The 17,762-nt window shown below is 40.3% G+C and overlaps 1 protein-coding gene across 1 annotated transcript in view; it reads left to right on the top strand.

The window, feature by feature from the left end:
- Positions 1–17,762, top strand: part of myocd (myocardin) — a 654,082-nt gene that overhangs the window by 148,112 nt on the left and 488,208 nt on the right. The window contains exon 3 of the mRNA XM_073025871.1: positions 2,579–2,625. The gene's annotated coding sequence lies outside the window, so the exon portion shown is untranslated. The remainder of the gene's footprint in view (positions 1–2,578; positions 2,626–17,762) is intronic.

The raw sequence follows: 17,762 nt of genomic DNA, 5'->3' as shown, positions 1-17,762 counted from the left end.
CTGTCAACCTCCCCCAACTATCATCTTGTTCCACCTCTACTCTCCACTTTTTTATACAGTCTATCTCCACTCCATCTTGCATCTGGATGAAGGCTCTGGACCCAAAACAATGACTATCCATTTCCCACCATTGATGCTGCCAGACCTTCTGAGTTTCTCCGGTACTTAGTATGTTGACCCATTTAGAGTAATCTAACATTATTTTATTCTTGCCAGTTTCCTATCAACCTCCCATAGACTCTGCCACAAACCTACATACAAGGGGCAATTTCAACTGGCCAGTTAAACCCTAAACCTTTCGGATCTAGGAGGAAATGGGAACACCTTCAGGAACACATGATTACTGTCAGAGCCATGTATCTTTTTTTTCTGACCATTTTAGTCATGTATTTTCTTTCTTGTTGCCCATTGGTGAGATAGGGGGTTGGGTTTTGGGGATTTGATGTCCTTGTGGGCGATGTGTCAGTTTTTTTGTGCGAGGGAAAAGTTGAGAATTTGGGGTCTGATTTTCTTGTTGATGTTTTCCATGTGGGGGATCTGTCAGTTTTTGTGTGCGAGGTGGGTGGTTGGGGGCTTGGGGTATGCTGTTCTAACTGTCATTTTCCAGGTGGATGGTTAGTTTTTGTGTGAGGGAGAGGTTGGGGGGTGGGTTTGGAGTTTGCGAAATTTTGTTTCCTTTTTTTTCATGCAGGCTGGGGGTTGATTGATGTCTTTTCTTTCAATGAGCTTCATGTTTTTTTTCCATACTTCATGTTATCTGGAGAAGACTAATCTCTGAGTTGTATTCTGCATACATACTTTGATAATGAAATGAACCTTTGAACCTTTTCTGTCTGTTTTGTATTCTGTGACACATTTATTATGGTAATCTGTCACGTGGATTACAGTGTAGTAGAAGCAAATGAGTGTGTTTCACACTTTGACTTCATTGTACAGTTTAGTCTAGTGGAGAGTGAGGGGTTGAGCCACAGAGAATGGTACTTTTTTGTTGACCATTAAAAAAGGCTAGTTAGCTAACTAACATCATTAGTTTGCTAAATAGATCACTAATTGGGATGTTATTAGAATGCTAACTGGATTGCTAACGAATTTGCTAATCAGAATGCTAACTTCACTAATTGAAATAGTTAGTTATGTTAATTACGCTAATCAGAATCCATTGTTATGCTGATTTGAATGCTAAGATCATTATTTGTTTATAATTTATAGTTGATAAGATCGTAATTTAGTTTCATTAGTTTTCCTTTGCTACAAGATCATTTATCTTTACTGGTTTCCTAATACCTTTTTCAGTTTGAAAATTCATTATTTGGAATTGCATCATACATGTTGATTACCCAGGGTTACTTTCTCAGCGGTTTTGTTTTTTCGAGTAACCGCTGCAGTTACATTGGAGAATGTGCCTCCATCACTCAGGCATCACTGGAGATTCGGGTTAAGCTAACTACACTACTGCTCGACCCAAGATGCCACCATCACTTATTGTCATCCTCCTGTTCAGTAACAATATAAGTCATCAGAGAACAACAACAGAAACACTGAAAATGTATATAAGTTGCTTCCTTGGGGGCGAGTCATTCCAGTTTTCTCCCCAAAAGCATGATTAAAATCAGGAATTCCTATGGATATTAATTAATCCAGTGAAGCAGTACTTGAATTTGTAGTTTAGCTCCTAAGGAAATAACTTAATTAAATCCAACTATGTTGATATACGGTCTGTAATTTGGCACATCCCTTCTTTGAAATAATCTGTCAAAGGAATAACAATGGAATCTAATTACTTGCAAAAACATAATGTTGCTTGTCACAAAATATATGTGCTGCTGGGTACTGAAGGGTGATTTATGCCAATAGCAAATGTTTGGGCACATTTGGAGATCTGTGAGCAGCTGTCCCAGGCAATTTGAGCTGGCAATTTTGTATATTTTCATGGTATGTGCAGCAGTGAAGGATCATGTATGATGATACTGTCTGAATTTTAAATCGAATGCTGTGCAGTCACTCATTGTTAAATGGCTTTTTCAAATGTGCAGGTAACGTTCATCCTTATTGAAAGGTCATATATACATTTATTGTATGCATTCCTTTTTTTTTGCTGCTAGTGGATTCTGACAACTTCATTACAGGTCTTCGGGTGTAAAATGTGGCACAAATCAAAAGATTTAAGGATTTGCTGAAAACTTTGAAGAGCTGCTTCAGTTCTTGGGATTCCCCCGAAGTTGTTCAGAATGGAGATAGAACATTTGTGTTGGCATTAGGAAGCTCAAGAAGTCTCCTGCTTTAAAGCAGTGCGGCGTGTGCATCATTTCACAACCTACTCATCAACTGCAATATCAGTTGCTCATGTCCAGTTTGTGTAGGTGTTGTGTTCCCACGTTTACCTCACCATACAAGGAGCAAACCAATACTTGATCCCAATGCACTGCCTAAGAATACTCCCTCATATCTCGCAAACACATGATTTGTGAAGATCTAGCATCAAACTCTTATTCATCAGAAAGCACGCCAACACTTCTACTTCCTCAGAAGTCTGAGGGAAATTGACGCTTCCACTGACTCACCTATTTTTTTTTTACAGATTCATCATAGAAAGCATCATAAGCAGAGGCATCACAGCTTGGTATGGTAAGTGTTCTGTCCAAGACTCTTAAGAAAGTTTTGGACACAGCTCAATCCATCATGAAAACCATTCTCACCCCACCCCACCCCCACATTGCACTTCCATTGCCTTGGAAAAGTACATAATCAAAGACCCCTCCCATTCTGGCCTTCTCTCTTCTTACCCCTTTACCCCTTCCGTTGGTCAGAAGATGCAAAAGCTTGAGAACATGTATCACTGGGCACAGAGAGTGCTTCTGTCCTGCTGTTATAAGACTGCTTAATGGAGCTTTTGTACAATAAAGCTCTTGATCTCTCAATCTACCTCAGTGTTTCCCTTGCATCTTCCTTGTTTACCTGCACTGCACTTTCTCTGCAATCTGTTGCTGTTTATCCTTTTGTACTACCTCAATGTACTTGTGTTTGCAAAGGCATCCAAAACACTGTTTCTCAGTATGTGTGACAATGATAAACCAGTTGGTAGATACGAGATATGAGAGAAGATGGGAACATATCAGACATGCTTATTTAAGCTTTATGACTAGGGTTGCCATTGGCGCAGTGAGTTTTGAAATGATAGCTGAGCCACACTTTTCACATGTGCCTGAGCGCAATTGTAAGGTGGTTTCTGTTGAGTGCTTTGGGATTTCCCAGGATGGGGGTATGATTAGAGTTCATTTGAACACATTGCTTCACTTTACTGAAATGGTGTGCAAAGGAAAAAAAGACCCTGTGGGATTCAAGACCACCTCGTGCCAAGAAATCAACGTCTTGAAAATGGGCAAATCGTTCAAAGTAAAAAACGTACTTTAAATTTGTTTTCACTGCCACCACAGTTGCTGGCATTGTGTTGTCTCTATGGAGTTCAATTGATGTCTCTTGAGTAAAGGATAGAAAATTTCTTTCAAGTTCTAAACCACGTGCATTTTACATAAAGTAAGACCAATAAACCATGCATTGCTGCTATTTGGATGTTTTCACTGATGATTATAACAGGTGTTATTTGTCACAATTAATTTTTACTTTTTCTACTGTGTATGATTATTTTCTTGTGCATAATGAGTAGAAATATGAGAAATTTAAAACTTGTTCACTTTTTGCTTCCAAGCAAATAGTATTTAGGTCATGTAAATCCTACAGTTTGTGACTTTTGATCTTTTGTCTCTTGGCTCAGTATTGTTTATCTTTGAGTCTGACTACGGCTTGTTTAAGGGGTCAAGTTCATATCAACTGCTCCAAGTCTGTTCTTATTTTGTACTCTTGTGGTCTCGTCGAAGCAGGTTGCTGAATTGATTCCAATGTATGCTTAATTTGGGATATTTTCAGTCTGTAACCTTTCTGTGGTGAATTGAGACTGATTTTATTTAACATGTGCCTTTTACTGTTATCACACTTGCATTATTGCAATCAGCTTAATTAAAGTTTTTCTTCTTAAAAGTGCACATAAATTTTAAGCGGAGAACTGTCATTAGTTAAAAATGATCTCTGAAGGGCAGTTGATGCAATGGATGGAAGTATGGATTCAGCATCTCAGTTTAAAGTTCCTTGGTATTTCTTGGAGCATCGAAGATTGAGAGGAGATTTAATAAAGGTATACAAAAATATGAGGAATACAGATGGGTTAAATGCAAACAGGCTTTTTTCCACTGAGGTTGGGTGGAACTGCAACTGGAGGCCATTGGTTAAGGGGGAAAGGTTTAAGGGGAAATTGAGGGAAACTTCTTCACTCAGAGGGTCGTGAGAGTGTGGAACGAGCTGCCAGCACAAGTGGTGTATGCATGCTGGATTTTGATGTTTAGGAGAGGTTTGGGTAGGTACATTGATGACAGGGATATAGAGGACTACGGTCCCAGTGCAGGTTGATGGGAGTAGGCAGTTTAAATGGTTTGGCATGGACTAGATGGGTCGAAAAGCCTGTTCTGTGCAGTACTTTTCTATGACTTTATGACTCTATTTCAACAATACAGGTAAATCCAGCAGCTCTTGTCAGTAACTGTCCTGTACGTTACAGTGTAAGTAGTGCCTGATTTGATTGTAGATGTAAAACATAATAGTACCACTTAGTACTGTGTTATTGTTAATGGCTCCTGTACAGGTGATGCATGTTGGGGGATATTATCTTCAGAAGGAGCCCTGTGTTTTCATTGAACCAGCTAAATCTGCTCTTGTGCATTGGTGTCCTGTCACATCACCTGAGATAGATGGCTGACTACAATAATCAGGGCTCTATAAACAAAAGAGATCGTTTTGACCTTCTTGCCTAGTGAGCACATTAGATGTTTGGGCAGTGAACGCTCTGTAATTAAAATGAAATCACTACACTATGAAGCAGAGAATAAAGTACATGATTTTCTCTAATCATTTGGGCAGTCTAGAGTATGAGAGATTGACTAGTGCTTTAGTGAGTAGGATTACCTATGGAGACATGGAAGTTTTATTTTACGCAATAATTTATTTGCTTTAACAGTTGGGTGAGATGAGATTCCTAGATCACATTCCTCCCATGGGTTTCAATTAATTTCAGAGATCAAGGAGTAAGGATGTTTTTTGCCAATACCTCTATAACAACTTTGAGGAATTGCTTCCTTTTATATTGAATCATTTTAATAATATATCTTTCCTTTCAACTCTAGCGTGTCTATGTAATGAGATCTCCGGGCCTTTGTGGGGTGTCAGAGAGCACTGGGATCTGAGGTTTTTTAGAACATCTGAACTGGTTTATTGTTGTTTAACAACAGTCGTTAATCATTTAGAGTTGCTTGTGTTTTTCTTGAGTGACTCGCGCTTTGTAATATGGTCTCCTGGTGCTGTTTGTTTAAGCTTGTTAAGTTTATTTTGATAGGCTCAGAGATCCCGTGTGACTTGTATTATTCAACCGGATGCCTGACTAACACTAAATGCAATCCTAGACCTTTTGGAATTATTCTGAATAAACTCTCATTGCCATCGCTACATCAGACTGTCTGTCCTCCACACTTGGGTTCCAATATTGCCAACGTGACAGTCTGTTGTCTCTCTCTTTTGCTCTGTATCTTTTTCCATGTTTTGCTCTTTTGACATTCTCAATGTACTTTGAGTGGTTAAAGTCTGGGGATTCCTGGGAATTGGTTGGGATGCAGCATTTCTCTATGAAGGCTTTGAGGCCAGTCTTGAACATTTTTCCCTTTTAGTCTAGTAGTCTTTTCCCATGACAGAGTTCATAATACAGGAAGCTGGTGTCAGGCACATTAATGGCTTGGCATGCTCAGTGGAGCTGACTGAATGAAAACATTACCCCAGTGCTGAGATTGTTGGTCTGGGGGAGGAGGCTGTCATTAGTTTACATATAATGGCACTGGATGTGGAGGAGCTGGTTGTGATGAGTGATGGTAATGTCGTTCCAGTGCCTTGTGATGCCTGCTGTGGGTAATCCTGGTCTCAGAAGCATATTCAAAGTCAGAAATCACTGCTGCCGGTTGACCGTGAGTCTTGTGCTCAAACTGAGATCTTGATCTTTAAGTACCCCTTTCCTCAACTGACCACATCTGTGCTGTCACATTTCAAGGTGGTGGTGGTCCATCAAGAATTTCTGAGATGGGAAAAGTGGTCCATATCTCCAGGGTTGCATAGTGACCCCTTAGATGGTAGTGGTGTACAGCAGAGGCAACCTTCAATTACTCCTTTATCAAGAAAAAATTGATGCTGTTTGCACAGTAATTTAAGAATCTTCAGATTTTTGTCATATGAGGAAATATTTTGGTTGTCAAATGTGCCGAGTGTAAATCAATGTAAAAATTCACTTCAGTGATTAGGAAGCTACTTATTTATAAACAAAGGGTTATATTTATTCTGTGTTACTATCTGTGATTACAATGCAGCTCTGATGCAGATCATTGATTTCTTTATCTCCTCTAAAGCCTGGTGAAACTATTTGCTTTTAGAATTTGAAATGTTCCTCAATGCACTTCAAACCTCTGTTGTATCTGGCCCATAATTAAATATTTTTAACCAATAAAATCATTTATATTTTCCATTTACTGTGTTTATGGGCATGATTAATCCACAGTTAACTGTAAGTCTGCCTATATTTAAATCCGTCTGCTGCAAAATATGTGAAAGTTAACTTATGACTCATTGACATAAAGGCATTGTCTGAGATCAAATGTTGCACATAATTTTTAATCTGTTGATTTAATAGAGTAGATTAGTAGATAAATCAACAAACATTAGCTACAGAATTCATTCTCACAAACACCAACAACAGAAAGAATCACAGTCTGTCATGGGTGAACTTTCCTTTTAATCTCACCAGAACAATTCAGCGATGTTTGTGTTTACAGAATAAATAGAAATGTTTATCCTTTACTGCTAAATGATTTATTATGTTGCACTTCATCATGTGAAGAATTTCATTTCAGGTTGGAACTCAAGGCCAATGTCGAACTTTGTGGGATTTTCTGCCCCAGCAGAGTCCGGCATGGGTAACCCTTCATTTCTCCAACAATGACCAATAAGCACAATGAACATATTTTTTTAGGTTCTCAACTACAATCACTGTCTATTTGTGAAATTAGCTACTGCGTCTCTATTTGTATTTGATCTCTGCCTATTACTTAGATCAGTGATCGAAGCTGAATACATTGGTGGTTTTGCAAGATTCAAGAATCAGGATGCAGATTTAAATATCACATTTACATGGAAACATACAGTGAAATGTATAGTTGAGTTAACAGCCATCACACCCAAGGTTTTGCCGGGGGCATCCCGCGAGTGTTGCCATATTCTGGCCCAAACATAGCATACCAACAATTCGCAACAAACACAACAAAGAACGTAAACAATTATCAGAACACAACAAGCATCAAAAAAAAGCTGTGTTATTACTCCACCCACCCACCTACATACACGGTTCTCCAATCGCAGGACAGACTGTCTTCGGACTTGGGCTACAGACACTGGAACTTTGACCTCCCCAAAGGACTCACAGAAATTTGCAGCCAGTGGGCTTTGACTTCTGTATTTCTGATCAACCTTTGTGCCTCGATCTTCAATGTTGACCCCAGAGCTCACCAATCACTGAACACTAGGCCTCAAACTCCAGACTCACTGACATTGGGATCCTGAATACTAGGCCTCGAACTCCGGACTCACCGATTTGTGCAATTAAGATGTTTTGCAAAGTTCAGCATCCCAAACAAATCAGCCTTGCCAGTTGCTTCCATAGATGCTTGATCATCTGATACTGCTGCTCTTACTCACATTCTTAAGCTGCAAACAGATCCCCAAGTTATTTACTGTGCTTCTGGTCGGCATGATGGGTATTACCAGACCTGTGACTGATACAGGTATGAACTTAACACCACCTGACTCCACCAATGCAACAGCAAAACGCACATCACAACACAGCAAAGTGTAGATGGCACGTTCATAGAATCACTTGCAACGTTTAATAAATTCCTTTCACATGCTAAGCTCCTTTTAGGGCTCTGAGTTAATATAATCAAACTAAAATGTGATATCAGCCTCCTCCTGCCTGAAACCCAGCACCTCCATCATCACCAAAAACTGAAGGAGCAACCAATTAAACCAGGTTACCTTGGTAACACTGCAACTAATGTGATGCACCATCAATAACTCTCGGAGACGTGAGGCGAGATATAGGTTTTTATTGGCTGGAAGAAAGAACAAGCAGCAATTGACCACCATACTACATCCTGGAGACTGAGTCGGGGCAGTGTCTCCAATCGCCTTTATACCGGGGTCCGTGGGAGGAGCCACAGGAGCAGTCAGTGTTACGCCTGTGCCCCAACTCTGAGGGGCCGAAGGGTCCAAAGTAGCCCCCTCCTTTATGAGAATCGCAAGATCACTATTAATTCGGGTCAGGAGACCCAGGAAATGAGAGAAAGACACGCAGAATCCACAAAGGGGTTTGGAATGTCCTGGCCCCTCAGCGATACAAAGCCACGGGAAACGACCATTGTCTCTTGGAGACGGAATTGTGTATTGAGTACTGTGCTATTTATTTGAAGCCCTCAGGGAATGACCAAAAGTGGGCTGGTTGAGGGGTGGCATCCTCCAAACCTGATTGGCATCTGAAACCCTGTGAGTCAGGATAAAAGAGGGTCTGGGGAACAGCCCTTTAGATGCACCAGAAGAAATGCCAGAAATCCCGTAATAGCGTAATAGCGACAGCCGGTGGAAAGCCCACGTGCGTCCTTTTCCATTTGCCTCGGAATTGGTGGGCCTTACCACGGAAGAATGGCTTTAGCTAAAACAAAGGAGAAATCAGCCCCAACGACTCTCGAAGGATTGACATCATAAAAGGAATGGGCAAGTTTTAAACTCTCTCTCTTGACTCCAACCAAAGGCTGCAGCCTGCATTAATTTGAGTGACTTTTATATTTCCATCGGACAATACATTATCCCCTAGACAACGACAGAGCTATTTCTTAGTGATTATTATTATACCCGCGCTTTTAGACTTAGTAGTGATGACGTATATTATCTGTATGTTTGCATTGATATTATTTTTGTGTATTTTTATCAATAAATACTGTTAAAAATAGTACCATCAGACTTCAACGGACCTCTCTATCTTTGCTGGTAAGTGACTCAGTTACGGGGTACGTAACATCAGCGGGGGGGCGTGTCCAGACAGGTATATGTAGTTCACCACATTATGCAATCCCAGCATTGGCAGAGAGCTTCAATTGGTACAGAATGTGTCCTCCTGCAGAAGAGGCTATGACCAGCGAGTGGATGGGGATGACAGTCAACATGTCTACAGATTGGCTGTTCTGATTATTTGTTTTATCATTGCTAAACTAAAAGCATATCTGCCCCAAGCAACCCTAAAATGAAGCATATTAGTAATTTGCAGTCTTACAAAATCACTGCCAATAAAATATAAATACCAGCATATAAATATGGTAATGACAATGCTCTGGACACAACCAACCTGTGTCAGTGATATCACATTTATGGACATCAATTCCCAAATTCTTCTGCAAGGGCTGCAATAACTGTGTGGAGCTTCGCAGGCAGGACTTGAAGTGTGAGGATTCAGGACACCTGAGATCGACATTGTGCTGAAGCAGAGCATCGCTCCATTGCCAAAATTAGGAGGAAATGGGGGCACCAACTTGCCCTCGTACTTCTCCTGAACGCTATACGTGGAAACAGATTTCTAGTATTAATAGCAATTATAAATGGAGGTGCATTAGTACAAATAGGTAATTGAAGGTTTTCAAGGGCATAGTGAGCTGAAAGACTTCTTTCTGTGCACTCTGACTTTATTACTGATAGTGAAGTTCAAATTCAAGTTCATTGTCACAAGTATACATACCCAGGGTGTAACTGCCATGAAAGTTAATTTTTTGCTGCAACATGGAACATTATAGACATGACAAATATAAGTTAACATTATCTTAACTTGCATAAATTATACACTTCTTACACAACAAAACTTACTCAGGTTGAGATAGAAATGAGATATAGTCTGAGGTAATGTTAGAGCATTTCAGGTTGGTTTCAATGCCTCATGGCAGTGAGGATGAAGCTGTTGTTGAATCTTAAGGGGGAGTAGGTCTTCTGGCACCTCTGCCTGATGGCTGAGTCAAGAGGAGGGTGAACACCCAGTTGGTGGGGGTCATTAATGATGTGTGTTCCTGAGGCAGTGCTTCCATTAGATGTCATCATAGATGGGGAGAGCTGTACTCGTAATTATTAGTCATCTTAATGGAGAGCTCAAAGTCAAGTTTATTATCAAAGTTTATGTACAGGTGCAGTTAGAAACTTACTTGCAACAGAGGTTGTGTATCTTTATGCCAGTTATGAAATATATTCCCAACTGACCACAGTGTATTTACAGCTCATTTATTTTAGTTACAGATATTAGTTAAAGTTGATCCTTCTGTTGTGAGTGTAATGTCAAGATCTTTCCTAATGCATGAAGGATTTCAAGCATCCCATAATGTTATTTGAGAGAAGTAATTAAGTTTTGGCTATGAAAGTAACTTTGACCATACTCTGTGGCCTCTTTTGTGGATAATTGTCACCATTTCCTAAATATTTTTGATTTGAAAGCTCGTTCTGCACGAGGTTGCTGGGAAAAAGTTAGCTATGTAAACATTACTTTTAATGTGCAGCTACAAAAAGAAAGGAGCCTCCATGAGACTACTGACTGAATTCTGCAGTGAAGTGGTTAAAGGTTATATCTGTGTGAAGCATTGTTGTTCATACCTAAAATAACATGGTATGTTTAGGCATGGGAAAAGCTCACTTTTCTCCTCCTCCTTTTTGAAGAAAGGAATGAGACGGTTGTTGCGTTTTCAGAATGAGGGTTTATGGGCTTACTTCAGAAAATCGTGAACATCTCTGTGGTTCCTCTAAAAGGCCAGTGTGCTCCAGGGACAGTAGACATGGAAGTAAAGAATTAACTGCTTTTCACAAGAGGCATATCTTAGATCTCCTTCAGGCTTCAGTCATTGACGAGGTACTTGGCTCATTCTGAGAGTTCCAGAAAGATACCAGTTCTTGATGTTAATCTTAGAACGCCACATATTTTACAACAGTTAAAGTAAGTATGAAACTGAACTGCTTGAATTTTCCTGAAATGCAATCTCTTATTCTGAAAAAAAAACTACATTCCTCTTCATTGAAGATTTACATATAATATATATTATCTTTTCTGCATCTAAAATAAGGAAGTGCTATTTTTAAAGAAATTATATCATCTTCCTGTTAATTGTTGCCATTCTGATATTACCCTAGAGGTTTAATGGTGTAAAACCACTCATTGGAGAATGAAATGGGAAGATACAGGCCCTATGCCAAAAAGAAGAGTTAATGACATTGAGTTTGGCTATGTAGTACAAAGTTGAATAACGTTTGTAAGTGTATCAGATCTGGGCTAGAAGACTGCATCATTTGTGTAAACAGCCAGTGTATAAGATGTGTCAATTTGTATATATTACCACCTGCTCACATAAATCATCAAGATATGCTTAGCTGTTTGGGCCTGAGGAGTTTAACATCATTATACCCAAAGGTTGCAGTCTCTGGCAACTGACAAGCTCTCAACCTTTAGTATACTTGTACTTCTGTAGGCCTTTTCAATGCAACATGAAACACACTTCAAATAAGATCTTGTATACGAGAGGGAGGAGGGTGGCTTTGGGGTTCTGACGATTCTGCCAATCATCCTTTGGGGCTCTTTTTCTGTTTTGTGGATGTCCGAGAAGAGTAAGAAATTCAGGTTGCATACTGCAAACATTCTCTAATATTAAATTGAACCATTGAGTTTCTGTGAAAAAGACAAGGTATTAGTGCATCTTGTCAATCAATTAGTTTTAGGAACATTTACTGAGAGGCGCAGTATCTCAATCAGGAAATAAAACTTAGTATTTATAGTTCAGTGCAAAATCAGGGCTTAAACTGAAATGAGGGAGAAATAAAGATCATATTAAAGAGGTGTTGAAGAATAATATAAATAATATATTCAGTTATTATTTGAAAGCATGAGTGAATATATTTTTTAAAAGCTTTCAATGCCTAAGGTTGCTGTAAGTTTAAAATAGCACGTACATTTGAAATTATCATTCCTGACGTTTCATTGATAAATGGACATCAGTTTCCTATTTCTGTATGTAATTACTTATGTATGTACACTGAAATTTGCTGTCCAATTCACTCTTTGATGGTGGTTAGCACTATTGCTTTGGCTTTATCTATATACAACTAAAACTCTCATGCTCTGTTTGTGGCCTCCAATTAGTGCAAATGGTGCATTACAGCAGCACTATTTTTGGCTAAATCGACTTAAAATACACTAACTTACAGAATGCAGGCAAGGTTCAGGGTTATATATTCGTATAAAATTGCTCACTCACCAAAATCAACAGCCCTGCTTTCACCCGAGAGCCGATGTCAGCCATGATGGAAACTGTGACGCGACACCACGATGCATTCGCATGGCCAGCCTCAGAAGCGACTCGCGATGCTCACAGCAGCGACACCAACCACAGCACAAGGGCAGGGCAGCTCTATTTCGAGCGGTCACATTCTGCTAATCACCATCAGCATGTGCAGGATTGGGACAAATCTAACTGCCACCCATCAGTAAGAAATAATTAAATCTTATTGTAATGACATACTTCAAGACACCGATCAAATCCTTTGCTGCAGTTAAAGGACAGTGGTGACTATATCACGTCCATTTAGGAGAGCGCCAACCACATGATCAAGAATAATCAGCATCCTGGAGGCTTTGGTGTTACTGCTTCATATCATCTATCCAGAATTAGGGTAAAAAAAATATGGTCAGCCTAAATATGCCATGTGGAAAGAGAAGGGGGACATCATGGTCAAGAGATAACGCCAAACGTCATCGGGAAGTGGCAAGGAGAGGGAGAGATCAAGAATCGGATAAGGCCAGGGCTGCACGACTCCAGGGTCAAATAGTCAGTACAAAAAAAGATGAGAGAAGAAGAGACAGAGGAGGGGAGGCATACACATTTCCAGAATGACAAAAACAGGCACAGAAGGAGGAGAGAGGAAGAGACAAAGGAGCTGAGAAATGCACGTCCCCAGGATTAGACACAAACAGCAAACAGCAGAAGAGATGAAGAGACGGCAGATGAAAGAACTGCACGTCTCCAGAATGACAATGAGAGGCCCAACAGTGGCAGATCAACCAGAAATGATGCCATCCAAAGTGTCCTTCATTAAACAAGGAGGAGCTATATTTGCCTTGCTACATGTCATTCTTCTTTAATAAACTGAGGTTTTCTTCTTCAATTTCCAAAGCAAAGCGATACCAATAGCATTCAGGAAAATTTAATGTTCATTCTGGTCACATTGGACTGCACTACCCTTCTCTCAAAGAGTGTCCCAATGGGTCACCCCTGTTGTCTAGTTCTTAAGCTAAAATTCAGGCTTTTTCCTTCAACATTTGTCCTATCCCTAATAATTTCAATGCCACATTCTTCAAAGATTTATCAAATTAAAATCAACAACGTGATGTATAAAAATGTATTGTAGAAATGATTTTAAACATTTTGCTCCTGGAGCTGGGGAAGAAAACCACTGTCAGTGGTTAGTTATCAGCCAAATTAATTTGAAATATAAAGTTATGCTTCCAGTCCTCAGTTTATCAGGGAGTGCAATGGATGGAGAGTAAAATGCAGCCATGATTCACAGTAGAATTCAACAGGATTATCTCTGCTCACTGGAAGAGTCACCTCTGAGCATGTGCATAAGTAAGATTTAAATTGATGGTATTAATAAGATATGGGCTCAAATGATAAATTTTCAACTGAAGTTTCATTGTGACATTGTACAGTATTCATTGAAGTTCATCGAATGGCAGGTTCCACTAATAACAAACAGCATTTGCTGTGGTCTTTCAATAGCAGAATATGTTTGATCAGAATGTGTATATGTCTTCATGCCGTTACCTATTGTTCAACTGGTATCATAATTAATCCCTTAATGTAAGTTTTCTAAAACAATCTTTGTTCTCACTTATTTTGTTGCATTAATGTTCATTCCTTTGTTCAAATACAGATATAATGACTGATATATTGACACAAGAATCTAGTTTGGATGTTTTGAATGACAATGATAACAACACCTGCTTTCCTAACACCTCCACATCATTTTCCTCCTTCATTGGATTCACTTTGGAATAGTTTTAGAACTAGTGTACCATCCTGTCCATACTTCAGAAACTGAAAAACAGTTCCAAATGGAAAAGCAAGCTTGTTCATTTTGCCATCAAAGCTGGATTTTACGTGTAACATCTGTGCCCCCAATTTACTCCCATTCACCCAGGCTGAACTGCCATTGCCCCGCCAATAGTGCAATACTTCGGTGTAAATGTGGTGTAATGCCCCCCCCAGTACATTCTCGCAACACAAATATCAGATGATACACCAAAGACGAGTAAATAATTGCAACTTTATAGTTATTTCTTGGCGGTAAGTTAGTAGAAACAGATAACCTAAAGGCGTCAAGTCAGTAAGTTTATCAGTTTGTGCACATAATATTTTAATACGTTGGAGTTCACACCTCCGGTTCCATCGACAATGACCTTCCGAGTCTTTGGCCACCGTCCGATCTGTCGACGTCCAGTATCTGCCCCTGGAACCACTGTCCACTCCTCACACGTCCGTCCTTCTCGCTCGCCTCCAGAAAAAGACGGCAAACTCCCGCTCAGCTCATATATACAGGATAGCATAACAATTCTTCATTGGTTAGTTCCCCCCTTATCTGCAGTCATAACCCAAACATTCCAGCTACAGAAACCCATCACAACATTAAGTAACATTACAGAGAAGTCATTTTGTTAGCCTGAACAGCTAACGTCACAGTTACTGGTACTGAGAGCCCTACATACAAAAATATCAGCAACAGATAGTTTGTTGGAGGAACTCAATGGGTCGAGCATTGAATGGGGCAGGAAGGAGTTGTCAACTGTTCAGAATTAAGAGTGGAGAAAGAAATAGAGACAGAATAAATAAAGAAAGGGAGAGTGATGAGAAAGAGGCCAGAACTGCTTGGGAAACTGTGGGGGATGAAGGATAATGAGCAGATCGTGCCAGCTAGGGGAATGGGAGGTATAACGTTGGGAGATACAGGTAGCTTCCTGAAGACAGACAATAAGAAAGAGGTACTTTGAGCAAAGTGAGGGGGAGGGGAGGGTTCTGGAGGGCATTAAATAGCAGCCCAAAGGGGTGTTGAAATCTGAAAAATGAGGGTGGTGAAAATAGGAGCCATTAGGTGTGTGGTGAGGGACAGATGGAACTTAACGGAGAGGGGTATAGGGTGGGTAAAATATGTGGGTAGTAGGTGGTAATAGTGTCAAGGTAGCAAAACGTGACACTATTACAGCTCGGGGCTTCAGAGTTTGGAGTTCCTCTGTATGTCTTTCCCATGAGTGTGTTTCTTCTGGGTGCTCCGGTTTTCTCCCGCAGTCCAAAAATCTGCCAGTTAGTAGGTTAATTGGTTATTGTACCTTGGCCTGTGACTAGGATGGGGTTAAATAGGTGGGTTGCTGGGCGGTGTTTCTTGTTGGGCTGGAAGGGCCCCTTTCTGCGCAGTATCTCTAAACAAATAAGTAATAAAATTGTTTGAACTAAGAGAGGGAAGGGGATGAAAGTAGGTGATAAGGGCGTGTTGGTATTGGGTTCCCTGTCTGCAAAGCCTGAAATTCAGAAGAAGACTTTAACTCCTATCCAGTATAGATATCTAAGGTACCGTCACAATAAGGAGGTTATGCTGTATTAACCTACTCTTCAAGAATGAGCTTGCTTTCTTGTCTAGCCCTTGTAGTGAGGTCTTGCAGCTGATATCCATTGCTGGATTGGTGGGACTTACAAGGAGCAGATACTTCCGGCTAACAAAGTAGTTTAGATGCAGTTTATTATTAAAGATATTAAAGATATAGGGTTAAATTTAGACAAAAGGATTTCCAAACACAGGTCCAGTTCTTACAAACTAAAAGGACACATCACTGAGTTGTCCATTGCAGAAACCGAGGCTCAGGAATGAATTCTAATTCTTCTTTCTGTCACATCACCTTTCAGTCATTCTGCTTGTCAATACTAACAATCCTCAATGCTTCCTGATGCTGCTTGCATGTGATGTTTTCCAGATACCTTTGCATAATTTACATATTTTACATAGATAATTTACATAGATGGTCTAAAAGTTTCTGAGGACACTGCTGCAAATAACATAGCTGTAGTTTCCTGGTTTAATGTAGAGCAAATAACACAGCCCTATTGTGTTTGGGTAATGCAGACAAGAAGTTTCATGGTCACTTTGCAAACCACATCTCTTAGCAGCCATCCCAGGTGTCCTTTTAACTTCAAAGAGATGACTGCTTTCCATTTACATTATGAACGGAAGACTAGTTCTTGTTTACAAAAAGAAATTGGGGAAGGAATATTTGTTAACTTTGTCACAAACAACTCTGACTCTTTGGAAAGGTCACGATGCTGTAGTAGAAAGCTGAAGTTAGCAACAAGCTTCTCACACCCTAGAAAATGAATATCCATCACAGGGGCATTGGGAAAGGGGACACAATTATGGAGAGTGCGGGTAAGAAGCAAGAAGTAAGGGTTCCTTGAAATTGGAAAATTCCATGTTCATACCATTGGCTGCTAGACTACCCTGGAAGAATATGAGCTGTTGTTCTATTGACTTGAGTTGTGCCTCACCCTGGCAGTGGGGGATGCAGAGCGTGGGCTGCTCAATGTGGGAATGGAAAAGGGAATTGAAACGGCATGCAGCTGAGGGCTCAAGATGTCTATTGCAGGCAGAGCACCAGTGATCTGTGAATCAGTTGCCCAGTTTGTGCTTGGTCAGGCTGATGTGGAGGAGGCCACATCAGCAGCATTGGATTTGCTGCCTGAGATTGGAGGAGGTGCAGGTGAATCTTTGTTCCACCTGGAAAGGCTCCTTAAGAGGAGGTACAAAAACAAGTGCTCCATTCATTGCCATTATGGGCAAAATACCAGGGCTCAGGGACATGTGGATGGGCAAGGAGAGTGGACAGTGGAGTCATGGTGTGAATGGTACCTGCAGAAGTCAAGACGGGGAGAGGAGAAGATGCGGCTCATAGTGGAATCTTGTTTCAGCTGACAGAAATTCTGAGGGATGATGTACCGAATGAGGAGGCTAATGGGGTAAAAGTTGAAAACTATGGGAGCTACCTCTATTCTGTATGGGCAGGAGGGTTATGTTTGGGTGGAGAGCAATATCCAAGATGCAAGATTTATCAAAGACAGTGTAAAAACAAGCTTTGTCATAATGATGGTCATGTTTCCTGAATATTGGAGGATATTTCTCAAATGTCCTGGAATGGAAGGCCTCGTCCTCAGAACAGATGTGGCAGAGATAGAGAAACTGGGAGAAAGGGGTGGCATTCTTAAAGAGACAGGCTGGAAGGAGGTGTAGTTTAGTTCACCATGGGTTTCAGTAGGTTTTAGTAATGTCCATGGATATCTTGTCCTCTGAAATGGATACAGAGAAACAGTTTAGAAAAGAGAAGTGTCAATAATGTTCTTAGGGGATCTGAGAATGGGCTGGAAATTAGTAGGGAAGGTGGTAAAATTGATGAGTTCTACACCATTTCAGAACTTTAGTCGTGTGATGTACGGCTGTGAAAAATTAACACTTGA

The sequence above is a fragment of the Hemitrygon akajei genome, chromosome 22 (assembly GCF_048418815.1).
Source record: "Hemitrygon akajei chromosome 22, sHemAka1.3, whole genome shotgun sequence".
Taxonomy (NCBI): Eukaryota; Metazoa; Chordata; class Chondrichthyes; order Myliobatiformes; family Dasyatidae; genus Hemitrygon; species Hemitrygon akajei.
Note: the sequence above shows the minus strand (reverse complement) of the source record. Positions and strands in the feature narration are given on the sequence as shown.